This window comes from Schistocerca serialis, chromosome 5 (assembly GCF_023864345.2).
Source record: "Schistocerca serialis cubense isolate TAMUIC-IGC-003099 chromosome 5, iqSchSeri2.2, whole genome shotgun sequence".
In the NCBI taxonomy this organism is placed as follows: Eukaryota; Metazoa; Arthropoda; class Insecta; order Orthoptera; family Acrididae; genus Schistocerca; species Schistocerca serialis.
This window is the reverse complement of record NC_064642.1, coordinates 232,637,770-232,659,803: the sequence shown is the minus strand read 5'-3', so window position 1 is coordinate 232,659,803 and position 22,034 is coordinate 232,637,770.

Genomic DNA, 22,034 nt, shown 5'->3' with positions numbered 1-22,034 from the left:
GCTGCTATCGCAGTTGACGTCCGCCCACCGCCTCGCCCACCAGATTACCACAGCAGACGGCGGGCCGGCTCTGATCGTCACTTCCGCCGCCATCCAGCGGCGAACGCTCGGCACGGCCAACTGTGGACAGCCAACACAACGAATGTTGCCTAGGCGAAGATCTGACTAATGAAGCGCAGTACGTTATACTGCCACCAAACGTGCGCCAGAAACAAAAATAACATCGTTTGCCAAGGAAACGTAATATGAAGGGGTTATTTCAATAGTGGTACAAGTCCATTTTTGTTCATTCTGAGATACAGAGTTCTAAAGTCAAATGAACGCTGAAAAATCTGCAGTTGAGGTACCAGAAATACTCAAGTATATACAGGGTGGTCCATTGTTAGTGACCGGGTCAAATATCTCACGAAATAAGCATCAAAAAAATGTTCAAATGTGTGTGAAATCTTATGGGACTTAACTGCTAAGGTCATCAGTCCCTAAGCTTACACACTACTTAACCTAAATTATCCTAAGGACAAACACACACACCCAAGCCCGATGGAGGACTCGAACCTCCGCAGGGACCAGCCGCACAGTCCACGACTGCAGCGCCTTACACCGCTCGGCTGATCCCGCGCTGCTAAATAAGCATCAAACGAAGAAACTATAAAGCACGAAATTTGTCTAGCTTGAAGGGGGTAACCAGATGGCGCTATGGTTGGTCATCTATATGGCGCTTCCATAGGTCAAACGGATATCAACAGCGTTTTTTTTTTTTTTTTAAAAAAAGGAACCTCCATTTTTTTATTGCGTATTCGTGTAGTACGTAAGGAAATAAGAATGTTTTACTTGGACAACTTTTTTCGCTTTGTGATAGAAGGCGCTGTAATAGTTACAAACGTATAAGTACATGGTACTTATAATCCGTCATGATTGCAATTTTTTTTTTTATTCATATGACCGGTTTCGGTTCATTCAGAACCATCATCAGATCTGTAACGATAATGATACTAATTTACTATTTCACAAAAGCAAATCTTTTTCATCCTATCTAATCAACATCAAATGTACCAAAACGTACCTGATATTTCAGTTACAGGAATAACCCGTCCAAATCCAGCAACTTTCACATGCTGCGTCACATAAAATTGGTTGGCAGAATGCACGTCATTTATATTAATTATAACACTATGTAAGTAGGCTGTTTAGGTTTTTATGTTGGTAACGCCACGTAGCGCTCTGTATTGAAATCACTGAGTGTGCTGTGTGCAGCCTGTGACTGGCTTCCATTGTTGGAATATTTGCTATTGTGGTCTTGGGCAGTTGGATGTAAACAGCGCGTAGCATTGCGCAGTTGGAGGTGAGCCGCCAGCAGTGGTGGATGTGGGGAGAGAGATGGCGGAGTTTTGGGAGCGGAAGATCTGGACGTGTGTCCATCAGAGACAGTAAAGTTCTGAGACTGGATGTCATGAACTAATATATACTATGACTTTTGAACACTATTAAGGTAAATACATTGTTTGTTCTCTATCAAAATCTTTCATTTGCTAACTATGCCTATCAGTAGTTAGTCCCTTCAGTAGTGAGAATCTTTTATTTAGCTGGCAGTAGTGGCACTCGCTGTATTGCAGTAGTTTGAGTAACGAAGGTTTTTGTGAGGTAAGTGATTCATGAAAGGTATAGGTTATTGTTAGGGTCATTCTTTTGTAGGGATTTTTGAAAGTCAGATTGCGTTGCGCTAAAAATATTGTGTGTCAGTTTAAGCAGTCATTTATAATTTTTCTAAGGGGACGTTTCAACTATTACCGACAGGTGGCGTCTGGTACATTTGTTACATTCCATTTGCACATATCGTATTCAGTAGATTTGTTTTGATCAGCTTTTATCTCCAAAAATACTTATTTAAAATCTGTACATGTCAAGGCCTACCGAATACAATATGTGCAAATAGAATGTAACAAATGTACCAGACGCCACCAGTCTGTAATAGTGTTATAATTAATATAAATGACGTGCATTTTGCCAACAAATTTTATGTGACGCAGCATGTGAAAGTTGCTGGATTTGGACGGGTTACTCCTGTAACTGAAATATCAGGTACGTTGTGGTACATTTGATGTTGATTAGATAGGATGAAAAAGATTTGCTTTCGTGAAATAGTAAATTAGTATCATTATCGTTACAGATCTGAAGATGCTTCTGAATGAACCGAAACCGGTCATATGAATAAAAAAAATAATTTTGCAATCAAGACGGATTATAAGTAACATTATACAATCACTGGTTGCTGCTATCCCACCAGACATTATGTCTGTTATTGCAAAGTATAAGTACGTGGTATCACGTAACATTCCGCCAGTGCGGACGCTATTTGCTTCGTGATACATTACCCGTGTTAAAATGGACCGTTTACCAATTGCGGAAAAGGTCGATATCGTGTTGATGTAGGGCTATTGTGGTCAAAATGCCCAACGGCCGTGTGCTATGTATGCTGCTCGGTATCCTGGACGACATCATCCAAGCGTCCGGACCGTTCGCCGGATAGTTACGTTATTTAAGGAAACAGGAAGTGTTCAGCCACATGTGAAATGTCAACCACGACCTGCAACAAATGATGATGCCCCAGTAGGTGTTTTAGCTGCTGTCGCGGCTAATCCGCACATCAGTAGCAGACAAATTGCGCGAGAATCGGGAATCTCAGAAACGTCGGTGTTGAGAATGCTACATCAACATCGATTGCACCCGTACCATATTTCCATGCACCAGGAACTGCATGGCGACGACTTTGAACATCGTGTACATTTCTGCCACTGGGCACAAGATAAATTACGGGACGATGCCAGATTTTTTGCACGCGTTCTATTTAGCGACGAAGCGTCATTCAACAACAGCGGTAACGTAAACCGGCATAATATGCACTATTGGGCAACCGAAAATCCACGATGCTGCGACAAGTGGAACATCAGCGACCTTGGCGTGTTAATGTATGGTGCGGCATTATGGGAGGAAGGATAATTGGCCCCCATTTTATCGATGGCAATCTAAATGGTGCAATGTATGCTGATTTCCTACGTAATGTTCTACCGATGTTACTACAAGATGTTTCACTGCATGACAGAATGGCGATGTACTTTCAACACGATGGATGTCCGGCACATAGCTCGCGTGCGGGTGAAGCGGTATTGAATAGCATATTTCATGACAGATGCTTTGGTCGTCGAAGCACCATACCATAGCCCTCACGTTCACCGGATGTGACGTCCCCTGATTTATTTTTGTGGGGAAAGTTGAAGGATATTTGCTATCGTGATCCACTGACAACGCCTGACAACATGCGTCAGAGCATTGTCAATGCATGTGCGAACATTACGGAAGGCGAACTACTCGCTCTTGAGAGGAATGTCGTTACACGTATTGCCAAATGCATTGAGGTTGACGGACATCATTTTGAGCATTTATTGCATTAATGTGGTATTTACAGGAAATCACGCTGTAACAGCATGCGTTCTCAGAAATGATAACTTCACAAAAGTACATGTATCACATTGGAACAACCGAAACAAAATGTTCTAACGTACCTACGTTCTGTATTTTAATTTAAAACACCTACTCGTTACCAACTGTTCGTCTAAAATTGTGAGCCATATGTTTGTGACTATTACGGCGCCATCTATCACAAAGCGAGAAAAGTGGTCCAACTAAAACATTCATATTTCTGTACGTACTACACGAATATGTAATAAAAAATGGGGGTTCCTATTTAAAAAAAACGCAGTTGATATCCGTTTGACCTATGGCAGCGCCATCTAACGGGCCAACCATAGCGCCATCTGCTTTCCACCTTAAAGCTAGACGAGTTTCGTTCTTTGTAGTTTTTTCGTTTGATGCTTATTTCGTGAGATATTTGGCCCGGTCACGATCAATGGACCACCCTGTATACTTGAATATTTCTGGTATCTCAACTGCAGGTTTTTCAGCGCTCATTTAACTTTAGGACTCTGTATCTCAGAATGAAAAAAAAAATGGATTTGTACCACTATTGAAATAAGCCCTTCATATGAGCCCTTATGTTCTCAAACTACAGCGTGTTTCAAAAAGATTAACTCGATTTCACGGAACTATACACTGTCTGGTCAAAAGTATCCGGACACCTATTAATGGACATTAATACTGGGTGTGGTTACCCTTCGCCTCATTACGGCTTGAGCTCTGCTGGGGACACTTTTAGTGAGGTTCTCAATGTCAGTGGAGGAATGGCAGCCCATTTTTCCTCAAGAGGCGAAACCAGAGCAGATAGTGATGTTGGACGCTGATATGGGAAGGGAAGTCGACTTTTTAATTCATCCCAGAGGTGTTTCAATGGGTTCACGTCAGGATTACGCCCACCCAGTCCGTTTCAAGAAAGTTACTGCCCCAAACGATTGCTCACAAATGCTACTTTACGAGAGGGTGCATTGTCATGCTGATAAACTATCATCGTCTCCGATTTCTTCATCTATTGTAAGCGGTACATAGTGCTGTAAAATGTGTTCATATCCTTCCGCATTTAGTATTTAATTAAGTACCATAACGGGACCACGCTCTAACCATGGAGAACATCCCGTAACGTAACACTACCTGGTACATATTTCACTATTGGCACTACAAATGATGGCAGGCAACGTTCTCGGCGGATTCACAAAACATAAAGTCTTTCATCGGATTGCCACAGGGTACAGCGTGGATCATCACACAATATCACTCGAACACAGACATCCACCAATCTACGCCGTTCTCTTCAGTTCCCTACATGCAGTCATTGTCCTACCTGGACTGCTGGTAGCTTTTGGGAACTGATTTTTGACAACCGTCCTCCAAAATGCACGTCGTCCTCTGCCTGTCAGAACTTGAGGTCTGCCTAGAGTAGGTGTAGCTCTGGTTGTCCCTTCGGGTTTCCACTTCGTAATCACATCACAAACTGCCAACTTGGGCAGCTTTAGTAGGGTTTAAACGTCGCTGATGTATTTGTTATTAAGATGGCATCCATTTACTATTTCATGTTCGAAGCTACTGAGCTCTTCCGACAGGCCCATTCTGCTGTATTGCCTCATTCCTGACACCAGAGATTTTTTTTTTTTTTAAATTGGGTGGAGCCCCTCCACGCCCACACCGCATGATGGCCAACACAAAAGGTCTACTACTATCTCTGTATGTTGGTTAGTTTTCACTAAGTGAGATTTCACAGGATGTGGGCACTGCGATATCTGCGTACGTCTGGTTAAGATTAACCATTAATACACGCTCATCTGGAGATATATTGGGTCGAAAATTGAACGTAGGGTAGCGGTTTGAAGGGCAGAGGGAAGAAAGTGCCAAGGCAAGAGCCAAGGGAAAAAAACCTCCGCGATAGTTGGGTCGGTTTGCAAGAGCAATAGTGGTTTTCTTGCTGCCTGCGACAGGTCATGCAAGGGTGGAATTTGTTAGTAATGGGTATCACGTAAGTGGATACCTCTGGCGTTGTGCAGCGGCGTTACCCAGCGGCTGCAGCTGGGTGCCGGTGTTAGCTTCTCGGTCACCATCAGCATACCTGTAACAGTTGGGTTCATCATCGTTTGGTGTCCGACAGGTCATATATCGGATTCAAAGTGTAGGATAGTGTTGGCGGTTTGTTTGTGCGTTAGCGTGCGAGCTACTCGGCTTCCCTGCTGTAGCTTGTTGGTCGGCTTTGATAGCAGCTGGCATATCCAGTCAATGTTGCTGATTTGCAGGGGCTTGCCGTAGTCATCGCTTGCGAGTGTATGTTAGCTCGCCATACGTGGTTATGCCCTAGCTAGCAGTGTCTTTGGCCGCTTACGCTTCCACCTATGGTTGTGACAGCAGAGTAGTCCCAGTTTCCTTTTATACTAGCGGGTTCGCCTCTCATAATTTTTAGTGGTCAATTCCGAATTACATAGGGTTGTCCAGATATTTTTTGAGTTGGAGGTGTACGTGTAGAGGTACTGCATCTCACTACTGTTGCTGTATGGCGTAGGAGTTCATCCAAATTTGTGGGGAGGAGAGGCAAATACATAGAGTCACTGAAAAGGACGACACAAAAAGAAAATCACATAGATCAGATCGGGCGGCCTTGGAGGCAATGCGAGGTGTGTACGTCCCTTACCCTGCACGAGGTGCAATGCCGTACCCCCGACGTACTTCATGCCGCACAGTTGTAACTGGATTGCATCTGGTGGAACTGAAAGCACGAAAAGCCTTTTGCTGCTGCTGTATTGTCGCCATCTCGACTCAACGCTGAGTAGATAATGGACGAGCCACTCAGCCAACTAGCTGCAGCGACTGGCAGCCACATGGTCGGCAACTTACTCTGCATCAAAGTTTCACTATGACGAGCAAGTTAAAATTTGCCCTAAGTTGCTTTCAATACTCTTGTAGAAGATATACTCTTGTGAAATCGGATGATTCGTTTTTAAACACCCGTGTTGTTGTTGTTGTCGTAAGTCGGACGTCTGGTCCTATGCAGCTCTCCATACTCGTCTGTTCTCAGGACGCCCCTTCTTCTCAAAATACCTGCTGCAGCGTACATCCATTTGAACCTCCTCGTTCTATTCATGCGTTGGTCTTCTTCTACAATTTTCACCTCCCTCACTTCCTTCCATCACCAAACTTGATGCTCCAGAATTTGTCTTATCAACCGATCCCTTCTTATAGTCAAATTGTGCCACACATTTGTTGTTTCCCTAATTCGATTCAGTACCTTCTAGCTAGTTATTCCATCTACCCATTGCTACTTTTGGTGTCTCGTTTCCTAATGTACCAGTGTACGAGGTGTGTGAGAAAAGTAAAGATGCTGATTTTTTATCTACCAAATATTTTATTTTTTCGCCCAACAATATTGTCCCCTTAAAATTAGTTTCATTCGGCAGGTATACACCGGCGGAGAAGTTGTTCCCAGTCGTTGTTCCCAGTCCTGGTAGAAGCGCTGAAAGGCTTCAACTTGTAACGTCTTTTAACATATCGGGCACATTTCTTTTAATGTTCTCCAGAGTCCCAAAACTGACGTCCTTTAAAGACATTTTCCAATTTCGGGAAAAGAAAAAAGTCGCGAGGACTCAGATCAGGTAACTACGCGGCTGTGGAACAACAGGTATGAGATCAAAAATTCCGTGATGGAAGTGGCCATGTGACACCGGGCTGTGTCATGATGCAGCAACCACTTGTCTGCAATGTCCAGCCTCACTCGATTAATCATTATCCTGGGCCTTTCAAGGGCTTCTTCGTAAAGTAATTTGTTGACAGTTTCTCCCGGAGGAGCAAATTCTTTATGCACGATATCCCTGCTGTGAGAAAAGCAAATCAGCATTGTTTTGATCTTTGATTTGCTCATTTGAGCATTTTTTGGTCGGGGAGATGTATCAGCGTGCCACTCGTCTCAGGACTGTACTCCAAAATCAAGGATTCATCAACCGTGATCTCACAACTGAACCATTCGTGGTCACTGGAAATCCTGTCAAGAAGATCAACGCACACGTTTCTTCGATTGACCTGCTCAGTTGTGAGGGTTCTCGGAACCATTTTGGCACAAATCTTTCGCATATGCAGCCGACCGGAGTGGCCGAACGGTTCTATGCGCTTTAGTCTGGAACCCCTCGACCGCTGCGGTCGCAGATTCGAATCCTGGATGTATGTATGTGATGTCCTTAGGTTAGTTAGGTTCAAGTAGTTCTACATTCTAGGGGACTGATGACCTCAGATGTTAAATCCCATAGTGCTAGGGACCGATGACCGTCGCAGTCTGTTCCCTTTAATCCCACAAACCAACCAACTCATAGTGCTCAGAGCCATTTGACCTTTTTTTTTCGCATATGCAGAACTTTAGTCAAAATTTGATGTACCTTGAAAGTGTTTTAAGTTTGGCAGGTTACCCAACATCGTTATTGCTAAACGTTCGACGTTTTCGTCTGTTTTTGAAGTTAAAAATGTCCCTAAGTGAGTTTCATCCTCAATGTGTCCTCGGCCATCCAAAAACAATACGTGCCAGCGAGAAAGCTGTGCTCTTGACAAGGAATGTTCTCCACAGGTCTGTTTCTCCTTTCCAAAGGTCACACTCGTGGGTTCCCCAGGTTTAACAAAAAACTTGACAGCATAACGTTGCTCTAAATTCCGCTGTTCCATTTTCGTAACACAACAAAGACGCAACTTCACTGATGGCACTCTCAAAAATCACGTGATGGCTGTACTGAGCTGAAACTCAGACTAAACATCTGGAAGGGATGAACACACAGGTCTACGCAAGTAGAACAACAGTAAGTTGTAGATCGCTCGCCGTGTTGCCAATTTCGTTACTTTTCTTATACATCTCGTAATTCCCTCAGCAATGTCTGATTCAATGCAACTGCGATGAGTAACATTTGCTTTACTTATTCTAAGATTTATCTTAAACACTTCTTTTCTAGACTTTATCCAATTTATTCAACCTGCTCATCAGTGTCCTTTCTTGTTTCTGATAGAATTACAATGGAAAACATTAAAGTTTTTATTTCTTCTCCCGATCTTTAATTTCCTCTCCAAATTTTCTTGGTCGAGCATAGGCTGCAACCTTGTCTCAATCTCTTCACAACCACTGCTTTCCTTTCATGTACTTCGACTCATAACAGCAGTCTGATTTATGTACAAGTTGCATATAACTTTTCGGTACCTGTATTTCATTCTTGTTACCTTCAGAATTTCAAAGAGTATATTCCAGTCTATATACTCAAAACCTTTCTCTAAATTTACAAACGCAATAGATGCAGGTCTGCCTTTCTTTAAGGTTAATGATAACACACACGATCAGTAGTAATCGCACGTTCCTATATTTCTTCTGAAACTCAGCTGATCTTCCCCGAGGATAGCTTCCACTGAAGTTTTTGTAGGATCAAAGATTTAAGACAAGTGCATCTACAGAGAGTCTCTGTCTCCAAAGATGAAAAAAGTTGATGTTAGATTTAGGAATAAAACGAGAGGAATTTCTTCAGTGAAAATGCGATGTAGAATTATTTAACTGAGATAAAATATGTGACACATTATCTGTCGAACTACGGAACAAATTACAACAGTTGTTCTTAGAGGGAAATAAACTGAACAATAAATATTATGACATCTTCCAAGAGTGTAACTAAACAAAATAATCTTGTCTTTAATAGGTTATTAATTACAAACATACAAGATATACTAGTGAAATTAAGCAGATATGTGAAGGAGCTGTGATTATACAAAGTAAAATTTTTTAACAGGACAAGAAAATTATAATAACTGAAATGAAGGAAAAAATGGGGCATGCGAATGAGCGGTAATTTACGATATGGCATTGACGGAGTTATGAGTAGTAGCTGCAGTGAGAAGTGGCGAGATAGGAAACTGTGACTGGTCATTCAGAACTAAGCTTCAGCAGATGTCCATTCATTTCCAAGCTTGGGCAGATATATATATATATATATATATAATTTAGATAGTGTGACGTGAAACATGGACACACACACACACACACACACACACACATATATATATATATATATATATATATATATATATATATATATATATATATATATGTGTGTGTGTGTGTGTGTGTCTTTATAACTGTGTAAAACGATCAAAGGAAGATTAAATATTGTTATTGTATCTGTAAACTGTTTTTCCAATATTAGGCGCGGCGTCGCAACGCATTTCCTTTCCGTAACTGTCGTTTCGTTGAAATTCACAAACAAGAATGTTGAACTCTGTTATCACGCAACGGAATAGTCCTTAACGCATGCCCATCGGATGGATATAATTATGTAAAAACGTCTGTTCTGTGCTCTTGAAGGTGACTGGGTATCCACTTGTTATTAGTTGTACATTGTAAATAAAGAAGAACAAAACAAAAGTGACTGCTAGCTGTAGTTGTATTAATATCTAAAATAGTTTTCCACCTTCATAGAGTTCTCTATAAGCCGAAAATGTATGGACGCAGGTGTGGAAAAACAACTTCACTTCAGAACCGCCCAAGTGGCAGATGTATCATGCAACACGTCCACTACACTTTGGTGCCATTGATCTCAGAGCTGCTTTATCACAGGTTAAAGGCTAAAAGGGTGACGTGGCAACACCGGCTAGACAGAATGCTGTAATAAAACTACGAGGAAAACCTCCGTAACCTCCTATCAGTTCCGCCGGCTATCCGAAGGCGGAATTCTGGGGCAGTGACCGGACTTGGCAACGAGGCAAGCAGCAAAGACAGAGAGAACCGCGGACTTACAGTTGAAGCGTTATGAATACCGGCGACAGTGCTGACAGAAAACCAGAGAGTCTCAGACCGTAACTAACCAGCTCAGACAAAAGATGAACTAAGCTAAAGTAAATGTAACTAGAGCATTTAGAGAGGACCGAGCGAGGTGGCGCAGTGGTTAGCACACTGGACTCGCATTCGGGAGGACGACGGTTCAATCCCGTCTCCGGCCATCCTGATTTAGGTTTTCCGTGATTTCCCTAAATCGTTTCAGGCAAGTGCCGGGATGGTTCCCCTGAAAGGGCACGGCCGATTTCCTTCCCAATCCTTCCCTAACCCGAGCTTGCGCTCCCTCTCTAATGACCCCGTTGTCGACGGGACGTTAAACACTACCCACAACAACAACATTTAGAGAGGTATTAAGTGAATTCGAAAGTAAAATATAGACAAATGATTAGACGAAAAACACTAAGAAGTCAATAAATGGATTGAAATCATAAACGCGGTCGCTCAGCGGCAGTACTGGTACCAAAACGAAAGATGACAAACAGGCGGCTGAAATACGGAAGTCAGCGTTCTGAGATTGTTTTGTTGTGGAAGACCACAATACGGTTCCTCCTTTCCATCATTACACTAACCTCGAAACGCAGATATTGAGATAAGTGATCGCGTCACGGAAACTCAACTAATATCGCCCAAGGCGTCTGGATCTTAGGACATATCTGTGAGATTCTGCGGAGATTATGCAAGCTAACCTGCCTCCCTTCTATTAGCAGCCTGTCGTTGGTAACTGAAGAAACGAAGGGTATCTTGCTATAGGAAAATAGTGTTTGTCTTTCTCTTTTCAAGGGTCGTCAGGTAGATGCACGTACAGTGTCTGATCCGGACACCCCTAAGTAACGCAGAATTCACCACCAGATGTCACGAGAAGCGGACCTGCCATAAATCCCTCTATAGGGAAAGTACGGCTAACTTGCCAGTGGCCGCCATTTTGATCCCACTCCATCACTGGTGATACATTGACTTCCACGGCATATTTAGCTGTGTATATTAAAGAAGTGGACTCGACCGTCTATTGTACTCCTAAAACTGATCAGTGGCTTGAGATCGGAACACGATGGATATATGGCAACAAACAATCTCAACAAATTTAAGCTAAATGAATCGAAAAGCATTTGTTGTGGCCAGCATGAAACAGTTTTTTCCCTGCTAGCTGAAAGTGAAAGCAGATTTCGGAGGTCTTGTTGCGGTATCGAGTTTGAACACCTGTTTTCTTAATTAGAATTAAATTGGTCCTACCTAATACTCAGCAGAACAAAAGGGAACCAATATTAGTTCACAAGTGCAAGGAAAAATCCATCGCTAATTTAAAGCACTATATCGACTTACTTCTTGTTCCTGCTACTAGGTACTACGAAATAAAGCATTAGATTCAATTATATATGCGCGGTACCTTAGTAAATAGAATCGATAAACGTGCCTATATGATTACGCATGCTTTATGTTTTTGTCAGATCCATACCATAAAATTTTATCTGCAAATTGTTCTATGACGCTAGGAGAATGATTACGAAAGTACAAGAGAATACAATATTTTTAAAATGTGTTGGAATAAAACTAGGTCTACGATCAAAAGTAGGCTGTAGGAAACAGTAAGAAACTTATTCGTAGTAATACAACGTAGATCAGCAGCTTGGTTGCAACAGTACTAATAGTCTCTTGGGAACGTTAATGGTTACTAAATTGAAAGGTCGTAGGTTCGGTGCTTGCCTAGTGCGCTGGCACGGTAGCTCAGTGTGTTCGGTCAGAGGATTAGCTGCCCTCTGTAATACAAAAACTGAGTTAATCGATCAACAACGAACTTAAACGTGTGTCTTACGACGTCCGCCCCAGGCAGATCCAGCGAACGAAAGCGAACAAAATGAGTGCCGGCACGGTAGCTCAGCGTGCTCGGTCAGAGAGAGCTGGTTCGCCTGTGTAATAAAAAACTGAGTGGAAGGATCAACAAACGAACTTGAACGGATGTCATGTGGCGTCCGCAACGACTGAACCTAACAATCAAGGACGAACAAAATGGCACATAAAAAAAAGCAAAAAAATGTTTTTGTTCATTACATTATGTGGAACAAAGTACAATTTATTATTGTTACTATCGTAAATATAAGTTTAAACCATACTGTACAGTCGATCAGGTTAAATTTTTTACCAGTCATGATAACTATGTATGGTACCACTCACTATTTTTCGTTTTATGTGCTAACAGTGGCAGTTTTATCTCTAAGATAAATTTCCATTAAACCATCCTATTAGCTCTTCTGACTTTCTTTTTTTGCTATTCGAATGGATTGGAAAGTAAGTAACAGAAATTCAAAAAGGAGACAAAGACAAAAGACCAGAAATGAATAAAACTTACTGAATGGTTAAGTCGAGTTCCTGCAACCTTTCCCATTGTGACCTATATTCTCCTTCTTGTTGCTTCTCTCCCTTCAGAAGGAATTCTGTACAGTTTTCCTCCCTTTTCAGCTCGAAATGAACAGCCAAAAGCACAGCACTCAGGCATTATTCTGCTTAAGACTTCGAAGATACACAACACTTCCTATGCTCCACATGTAACGCTTGGGCCCACAATGGCTGCTAACGTCACGTGACGCGATTTCGGCCAATCCTGAACTGCGGACGGCGGCAAACGGAGGGCAAAAGGATGGCCATACTTTCCTTTGTACAGAACTTTAACCTGACAGCATGAAAGGAGGCCGGGAGTGCTGTGTTGTTAAAGAGGCAGAATGGGTCGGTCACTGAGTAACAAACACATCAGGGGCATTTCAACCCCTCTAAAGGAGCCCACGTCCACACTGTTGGACATATGGCTGTGAAGTGGCGACGCGAAGGAACAACCATAGCTGAACCAAGACCAAGCACACCTCATGTGTGACGGACAGGGATCGACGAGCATTGCGGATTGCGGTTGTAAAAAATCGCACGAAATCAGCGAAAGGAATCACTCGTGAGTTCCAAAGTACTACCGGCAGTCCAAGTAACACAATGATTGTGCGTAGGGAATTGAAAATAATGTGGGACAGTGGTCCAGCAGCTCTTCATTAGACGTACATTTGTGTAGGCGGTGCAAAGCGGCCTTTGAGGTGGTGTAAAGGGCGACGGCAGTGTACAGTGGATGACTGAAAACGAGTAATGAGGAGTGATGAAGCACGCTACACCCAGTGGCAATCCTGTAGGAAGGGTTTGCAGTTGCAGGATGCCTGTAGAGTGTTACAAGCCATCAAGTGTGGTGCCAACACTGAGGTACAGAGGAGATGGTGTTGTGTGCTGGGGTGGGGGCAGGGGGCTTCGTGGTTAGGCTATTGTCCTCTTACTGCGCTTAAGAGAACGCTATATGCAGGAGGAACAATTCGAAGACAATGACTTTGTATGAGCGTGACAAAGCAACCTGTCATAAAGTAGCATCAGTGAGACAATGATTTGTGGACAATAACATTCCTGAAATAGACTGCCTTGTCCAAAGTACCGTCCAGAAGTTAATGGAACGTCGATTTCATTCCACGCCCAAGCTTCCTACGTCACTACCTTCTCTGGTTTGGATCTTGAGGAAGAACTGCCTTCCCTCTACAGAAATTCACACCTCACTGGAAGTGTCCCCAGCATAGTTCAAGCCGTCATAAAGGTGAAGGGTGGACACATCGCGTATCGGTGTCTACTGATATCTATTACAACGATAGTTAGCTGTTAATCGAATACTTTTGATCTGATAGTGTAGTTGTAGCCCTACATTAATGATGTCAAGCTGTTTTAGGATTATGGAACATGTTTTACGCTCACGTTCGTTTTCGGAGAAGAACTATAATAATCAGAATGGATTCCATAAACAAAGACCTTGTCAAACTCAGCTTGTTCTGTTCATCGATGAGATCAAGAGTGTCATAGATAACGTCGTCCAGGTGGATGCCATGTCCAATGAATTTCGAGTGATATTGTGTACAGTTCCTCATTGTCTCTTAGTGAATAAATTAGGAGCTTACCTGTTATCGGTCCACATTTGTTGCTGCATTCCGGGCATCGTAGCAGATCGAAATCAACGCGTCGTTATTAACGGGCCGAAATCGTCCGATTCAACAAAAGGTAGTAAGAACCAAATGGAGAGTGGCCCTTGGGTGTGCAACCGCCCTTCTAAGACAAAACAGTTGGATAAACAGAAATTTAAAGGCACTTAGTATGAGATGGGAGAGGGGGGAAATATATAAGGCCTGTGTTGTCACCATTGCGGCCATTTCAGAAGCCGACATCTTAGATGCAACGCGCAATTTTCAAGTGGAAAGGGGTAATGTGACATGCATAGAGAATCACATGGTGCTATTAATTTGAGCGTAGCTGTGTTCATTATTGAATTATAGATAGCACTTCATCCTTAAAAGGTGACGTGAAATCTGATGGCGTTAATACAAGCCGAACGTACTGAGATTTTTCTGTTACCAGTAAAGAAGGACATCTGTGTTATAGCATAGTATTTCAGCCAACGCCATCCAGTCAGACCATTCACAGTGGAGTGGTGAAACTTCTAGTGAAATTACCCATCCATGGATACACGTCGAATCTCACGTAATTTTCCCACATATTCAATAGTATTACGGGAATTTGGATGTACGAAGCGCTTCAAGCCAGTGACCTAATTCCAAAATTCGATATTTATTGATAAAAACTTACTGAAAACATGGGATGAATTTCAAAACGCTCAAAAAATCTTGAAATTTTAGCTATATTTCAAATGTTCTGTGAGTCCACCAGCAGTACACGAAAAACATCTAGACGATAGCTTTTGCAGATGTTATGACGGCTGTTATTCTGTTCTTCACTTCTGCTCTGTCACGAGGCAAAGGTGAGATGAAAACACTTTGCTTCACATATCCCCACAAGAAAAAATCGCATGGGGTCATGTATGGCGACCTTGAAACCGAAAAATGCAAGGCAGTGTCTCGGAGTCCCGTGTGCCCCATCCAGCATTGAGGCAGAGTGCCATTGAGAAACTGACGCATGTTGTTGTGTCCGTATGGTCGAGCTCCATCCTGTTGGAAAATGAATCCATCGCAGTGCTCCTGAAGTCGTGAAAAAAGCCAATTCCCCGCAGCGCTTGGAAATAACTCATTACAGTCACCGTTTTTCCCTCAAAAAACAAGGGACCCTACACTTTTTCAAGAGAAATGGCACAAAAAACGTTCACCTCAGGTGAGTTTCTTTTGCGCTCTGTAATGTCATGACGTACTGAACATTCGTTTTGATGCAATGTTTAGGTTTGTGTTGCCGACTATCGGACGTTATTGCCAAAGAAAATTTGTCTAATTGTTTCCACATCCTGTCTTTTCAAATTGGCGATGTCAGCGACAACTGTTTTGGGTGCAGGTGGATCAATGCAAAAACGCAGACGAAAAGCACGTTGGTCGGACGCCATCTTACTTCTGGCTGACAGTAAACTGAGAAGACGCATTGATTGATGTCTAATGGTGATTTTTCGAAACTCTAGGCCATGTCCATTCAAACAACACACATTTCCTTGCCGGCACGTCTCGCGTTTAGTAATTATTACCGTCCAAAATCAGGTCATTCTTTTTGAAACATCCTATATGTTGAGTTATTTTCTGGTTTTGTGAATACATTGTATTCTATCAGCAATGTGGTTCAATTATGCACCTTTGTATCTATGGTTCAGGAATTGAAATTAACTTAAGATCTGTAATTCCTTATTTTCTACTGAAGTCATTCTTAAGTTTACGAACTATTACAGGCAGTGCCACATGTGCTTGATTAGCCTTTAGTCTGGGCAGTAGCAGGTATGAGCACAATTTACTATAAGCGATCTGCCTTCAGCAGAACCCATGCCACTATAAACTGCAATCGGCAGATGAAATATTTACTAGTTTTCTAGATGATTTCCAGCCAAATTAAGATAGTCGTGAGTTGCAGAGAACTTTGAGATAAGTGTTGTAACCATGTAGTTTTCGAGACATTACATTTCAGCAATTCATTATTTTGCTGTTTGGCATTAGGTCATACGAAAGGCAGTACCATCTACATTGCATGCATCTTTTCTACAAAAAAAATGTTCAGATGTGTGTGAAATCTTATGGGACTTAACTGCTAAGGTCATCGGTCCCTAAGCTTACACACTACTTAACCTAAATTATCCTAAGGACAAACACACACACCCATGCCCGAGGGAGGACTCGAACGTCCGCCGGGACCAGCCGCACAGCCCATGACTGCAGCACCTCATACCGCCCGGCTAATCCCGCGCGGCTTTTTCTATAAGAAGAGCCACATTCACACTTATAGGTTGTATTAGAATGCGTGAAGTACTTGGATATAGTGTGTCTTACTTTAACACTTGTGCACTAACTTAATCTTGTATTGATGTTGTATGATACATTTTACTTTCGTAGAGTGGATAATAATTTAATTTGGCACAGGATTGTAACGTTTTCCTCTCAGCATGGAATTTTATGATTGAATTTGCTATTCAGATTGTTGTATAGGCATCGATACTGTATATTGAGTCTGTCTGCAACTGATTTTTTTCTTCAGATTGTGAGACACTGCAGGGATTTTAATGTCTTTCATTGTCTGGGACTTACGTTTGAGAATTTCACTGATGGATAGCGGGAACTGTATCTGTGCTATTGACTATTCAGGTGATTATGCAAAATATCTGTTATCAACTAGTAGTTTGAGTCTTTTTAGTAAAGTATACTTTCAAAGTTCATGTGACCTGTTGCAGCTGGGCAGGCTGTATTGTGATAGTTGAATGGTGGAACAAGTTTTGATTGTTAATTCCATGCTTGTGAGTGGGATGGAGGAGATATTGTTGGTTTGGACGGTGTATGGTAAGTGGTTAACCACTACCCACACCCACTCAGGTGGTCACGAGTAAGAATCTTCTTCAGTGGAATGTGTATTCATTTTTGCATATCTTGTGGGTGCTACATACATTGGAATTAACGATTTTAGTGATTCTGCTAGATTTATTAATCCTCGAAGGAGTATACTGAACTTTGAAAAACTTTTCCTGGTGAGAAATGAAGGGCTCTTGTGTCTTGTGTGTTGAACTTTTGGGTCTCTTTCTCTACTAGTACTAACATATTTACTGCTTGTACTCAGGACCCATGCAAGAGACAAGACAGAAATTTCAAATAGGTTAGATGCTGTTCCAAGTGAGGAGTTGGGGATCAGATTATGGAGCAAGTAACTAGTCATGCTACAATTCTGCGAAACCTCATACAGAGAGTAGAAGCACTAAAAGCCAATACTGAAAATGCATTTTCAGATAAGAAAGGGGATGTACAGAAGACTGCCATGGAGCTTGAGGAGCTTCCACGAGAGGTAGCACAGCAAACTTAATGCTGAATGACCCTGACTTCTGTGAATGCAACGATAAACTCGAAATTTCGTTTCGAGTTGCCTAGTGCATTAACAACGCAAACACTGGACGTGAAACTGGGTTCATTAGGCATTCATTGTAGCTCTTCGAAGTGAGTCATGCTGATCAACCACCTGACCAAACATGTGTAGTTAATCAGTGACATAATTCTCACCCTGCCAACATACAAGAACACCACTATGAAGACAGCATTGCTACAACAATTGCTCACACTCCAGAGCAAGAAGTGCGCCAAGTGATCTATATTAAACAGTTAAGTAGGTGATCTTTACAATTGTGGTGCCAAGCACATTCTCTGGTGGACCCTCATTTTGATGCTGGCCTGATACTCTAGATATCGTGGATTCTCGATCTCCTGCCTTAGCTACACCTTGCATATGAGGCATAACCGTTGGATAAGAAACTCGCCTTGATGGACAGCACAGGCAATGCACCTATGTGTGTAGTGTCCTGCGGTAGTCAGGAAAGAAGTAACAGTCAAGTTTGAACACGCTTTATTATAATTAAAGAAAAACGCCTTCTTGGCATGCACTATTTTTTAAACGCAAGAACAACAAGAAAAACCCCACAATTCTTGCGGTGCCAAAAACCAGATAAGAATACAGGACAATGAAAGAAAATAATGACCAAAATCTACTCTGCCAAATACGAGATACAACGTGCTACTGAATGCTGCGGCGTGTGTATACTATGCTAGAGCCGGCGTAAGTACTGGCCGGAGCTGTTCTAGTGGTAGGTAAACACTGCCGGTCTGACTGTCCGGGCGTGCTTATAAGGCAGAGTCGGCGGAGTGCTACATGAGTTCACATCAGTTCCGATTGGTGGAACACTGTCACATGTTGTCAGGCGACGTAGTTCCGTGTTTATTCGGAAAGCCTGTTATTGATGTCCAGATGTGTGTGAAATCTTACGGGACTTAACTGCTAGGGTCATCAGTCCCTTAGCTTACACACTACTTAACCTAAATTATCGTAAGGACAAACACACACACCCATGCCCGAGGGAGGAGTCGAACTTGTGCCGGGACAGCCGCACAGTCCATGACAGCAGCGCCTTAGACCGCTCGGCTAATCCCGCACGGCAAAGCCTGTTATTGCTTAGATCCACTAGCGATGTTTCGCTCTGCGCTCTTGAAGGAAGGTTGGCAGCCCATCTTGTTTGTCTCTTGTGCAGGCCCTCTAACTGATAAGGGGCCACTACGACAATGTGAGTGACACTGCGACCACCACCCAGTCGGCCGGCATGCACCCCGAACAAGTACACCCCTCCAAGCACTGGACAGCAGAATTCACATGGCACCACATCACCAGCAGACAGCATTGCGTTAGCTGATCCCGTCATCTTGCAACTCCAGCATTGTTGAAGTCATGAGCAATTTGGCGACAGCGCACGCAACAGTCAGCAGCTCTACTCTCACCCAAATGACAGAGGCAGGCTGCAGAAGGTGCGCCAGCTCACACCACAACAACAAGTCACCTCTCTTCCAAGAAGTTGACACCTGTTAAGGCCGTTTGTTTATCTAGGTTCAATCTACAAACAGGTACAGTACTTGACATCTTGGGTTGTCGGGTGTTCTGCCGGATATCAGCGTCGTACTTGCACGATATTTCGGTCACGTAGCTCGAGACCTTCATCAGGTGCGACCTGAGACTGCTCCTCGAGTGGACCTGGTCCAGTATTTATGCCTATGGCCTTCCCCCTCCACCAACGGCTGCAGGCGCTTCCTCTGTGGTCCGCGCCCATTCCCTGTGACCTGCTGGAGCGTTGCTGCTCCGTTTTCCGTCCGCTGCGGTTCTGGGTGTTCCCTCTGCGGTCCGCGCCCACCAAACCCGCTCCTGGGGATTTCATCTACGGTCTGGGGTACCAGGCGTTCCACTTGCGGCCCGCGCCCGCTCACCACGACCTGTTGGAGCGTTGCCGCTCCGTTTTTCGTCTGCTGCGGCTCTGGATGTTCCCTCTGCGGTCCGCGCCCACCAGTCCCACTTCTGGGTGTTCCATCGTCGGTCTGGTGCTCCTGGCAGTCCGTCAGGGGCTCGTTTACCATCTCCATGTCTCTGGTTCTTCTGTTTGTGTAGTGTTGCAGCTGGCCCCGTTGTTCCTTTAACAATTCCAGAGCCGGATCCCAGGCTCTGCTTAGCTGGTACCCTATGTCACGATTCATAAGATCGTCAGCCATTTTAATTTTTGGGACAGTGTTATAAGAGAATCGATTGAGATTAAAATGGTTGACGATCTTATGAATCGTGACACAGGGTACCAGCTAAGCAGAGCCTGGGATCCGGCTCTGGAATTGTTAAAGGAGCAACGGGGCCAGCTGCAACACTACACAAACAGAAGAACCAGAGACATGGAGATGGTAAACGAGCCCCTGACGGACTGCCAGGAGCACCAGACCGACGATGGAGCACCCAGAAGTGGGACTGGTGGGCGCGGACCGCAGAGGGAACATCCAGAGCCGCAGCAGACGAAAAACGGAGCGGCAACGCTCCAACAGGTCGTGGTGAGCAGGCGCGGACCGCAGGGGGAACGCCTGGTACCCCAGACCGTAGATGAAACCCCCAGGAGCGGGTTTGGTGGGCGCGGACCGCAGAGGGAACACCCAGAACCGCAGCGGACGGAAAACGGAGCAGCAACGCTCCAGCAGGTCACAGGGAATGGGCGCGGACCACAGAGGAAGCGCCTGCAGCCGTTGGTGGAGGGGGAAGGCCATAGGCATAAATACTGGACCAGGTCCACTCGAGGAGCAGTCTCAGGTCGCACCTGATGAAGGTCTCGAGCTACGTGACCGAAATATCGTGCAAGTACGACGCTGATATCCGGCAGAACACCCGACAACCCAAGATGTCATTAGATCGCCGGGAAAGCCTGAAGAGTTACAGGTACAGTACTTTCTTATTGATACTGGTTCAAACATATGCAAGGTACTCTGCTAAATGTTCAAACCGTGTTCCAAAGGTCTTGAGTTGCAGCTCTACGCATCTAACGACGCTAGCATCTGTGTGCATGGCATTACAAACCATGCCATACAACTTAAGAACGAGCTACGCTGCCCTTGGGCTTTCTGCATCACCGACATCACTGAATCTGTACTAGGGATCGACATTCTCCATAAATTCGTCTTTCCATCTTTATCGATCATGTCAGTCAACCTTACAATGGCAGAGGAGATCTCTTCCGAAAGCTCGTGGGCAGTAAACCACTTGACGCCTCTTGAAACCCGACAATGTTATATTATCTTGACCTTATTGTTCAATTTGTCCAAACAGGACCAGCGTGCTGTTCTTCTTTTCTTGTCTGCCGAAGTACAAATACCAGTAAAGATCCATCGAAGAATGAAGAATGTGTACGGGGCAGCACGCCTGCATCATTCTGGAATGCTGCTGCGTCATGACAACCCACATCCCCCTTTCGCAAATGTCGTAACGCAGAAGTTACGCCAACTCAGGGGGGGAGACATTCGAGCACCCGCCCTATAGTCCTCGTCTCTCCCCACGCGATTATCACAACTTCAATCCTTTAAAAAAGTCCTTAAAGTGTCAACGATTCCCGTCGGATAAGAGGTGCAGCTGGCAATAACTGACTTCTTCACGGAGCGGAACACAGTATTTCACCAAACAAGTATCTTTACCCTGTTGCGTAGGTGGGATAATTGTCTCAATGCTTACGGTGATTTTACCTGATTGGCATACCGATTCTGGATAGTAAGACCTACGAATGGGAACTTTCTGACCGCCTATTATATATAGAGTGCTAACACATAGGCATACAAGGAACGCGATTGAGCTCAAATATTAAGCCATAAAATGGAAATAAGTGTGGAAAAATACTGACAACCGCATCCTTAATTCCCACATACTTTCAGTTGGTATGCAGTGGTAAATGAAACAGTACCAATACCACAGAAATCATACAAAATAAAATAAAGTCACATGCTATGCTGTGAATATTGACTGATACCATAGCTCACAGAGTAAGATCCTGAGAGAAAATATAGGTATGGAAATGGACACTCTTCATTATGAACAGGATGCCAGAGGAAGCAATACGTTTATGAACAGTACCTCTGAGGAAGCAATACATTTGAATCCGGTCAGCTTGGAGTGCTTACCCTGAATGAAAGAACAATACTACAATATGGCCTACAGGGCATTACATATATTTTTTCCTCACTAACAGGAAAGCAACAATGCAGGAATACGTCCAGCACATTGCAGAAGAGCCCTTATTTCGCAAAGAAATAGCCGAACTACAAGAAAATGTTCCAAATATGTCTTTACCTGACCTGACCTAGCTGAGCGGTTTAGCGGCGTTTGTGTTGTATTATATTTACTTCATGTTTCAGCTTCAAGGTGATAATCCATCCAACTGTTGTGTACCTTGCAATAC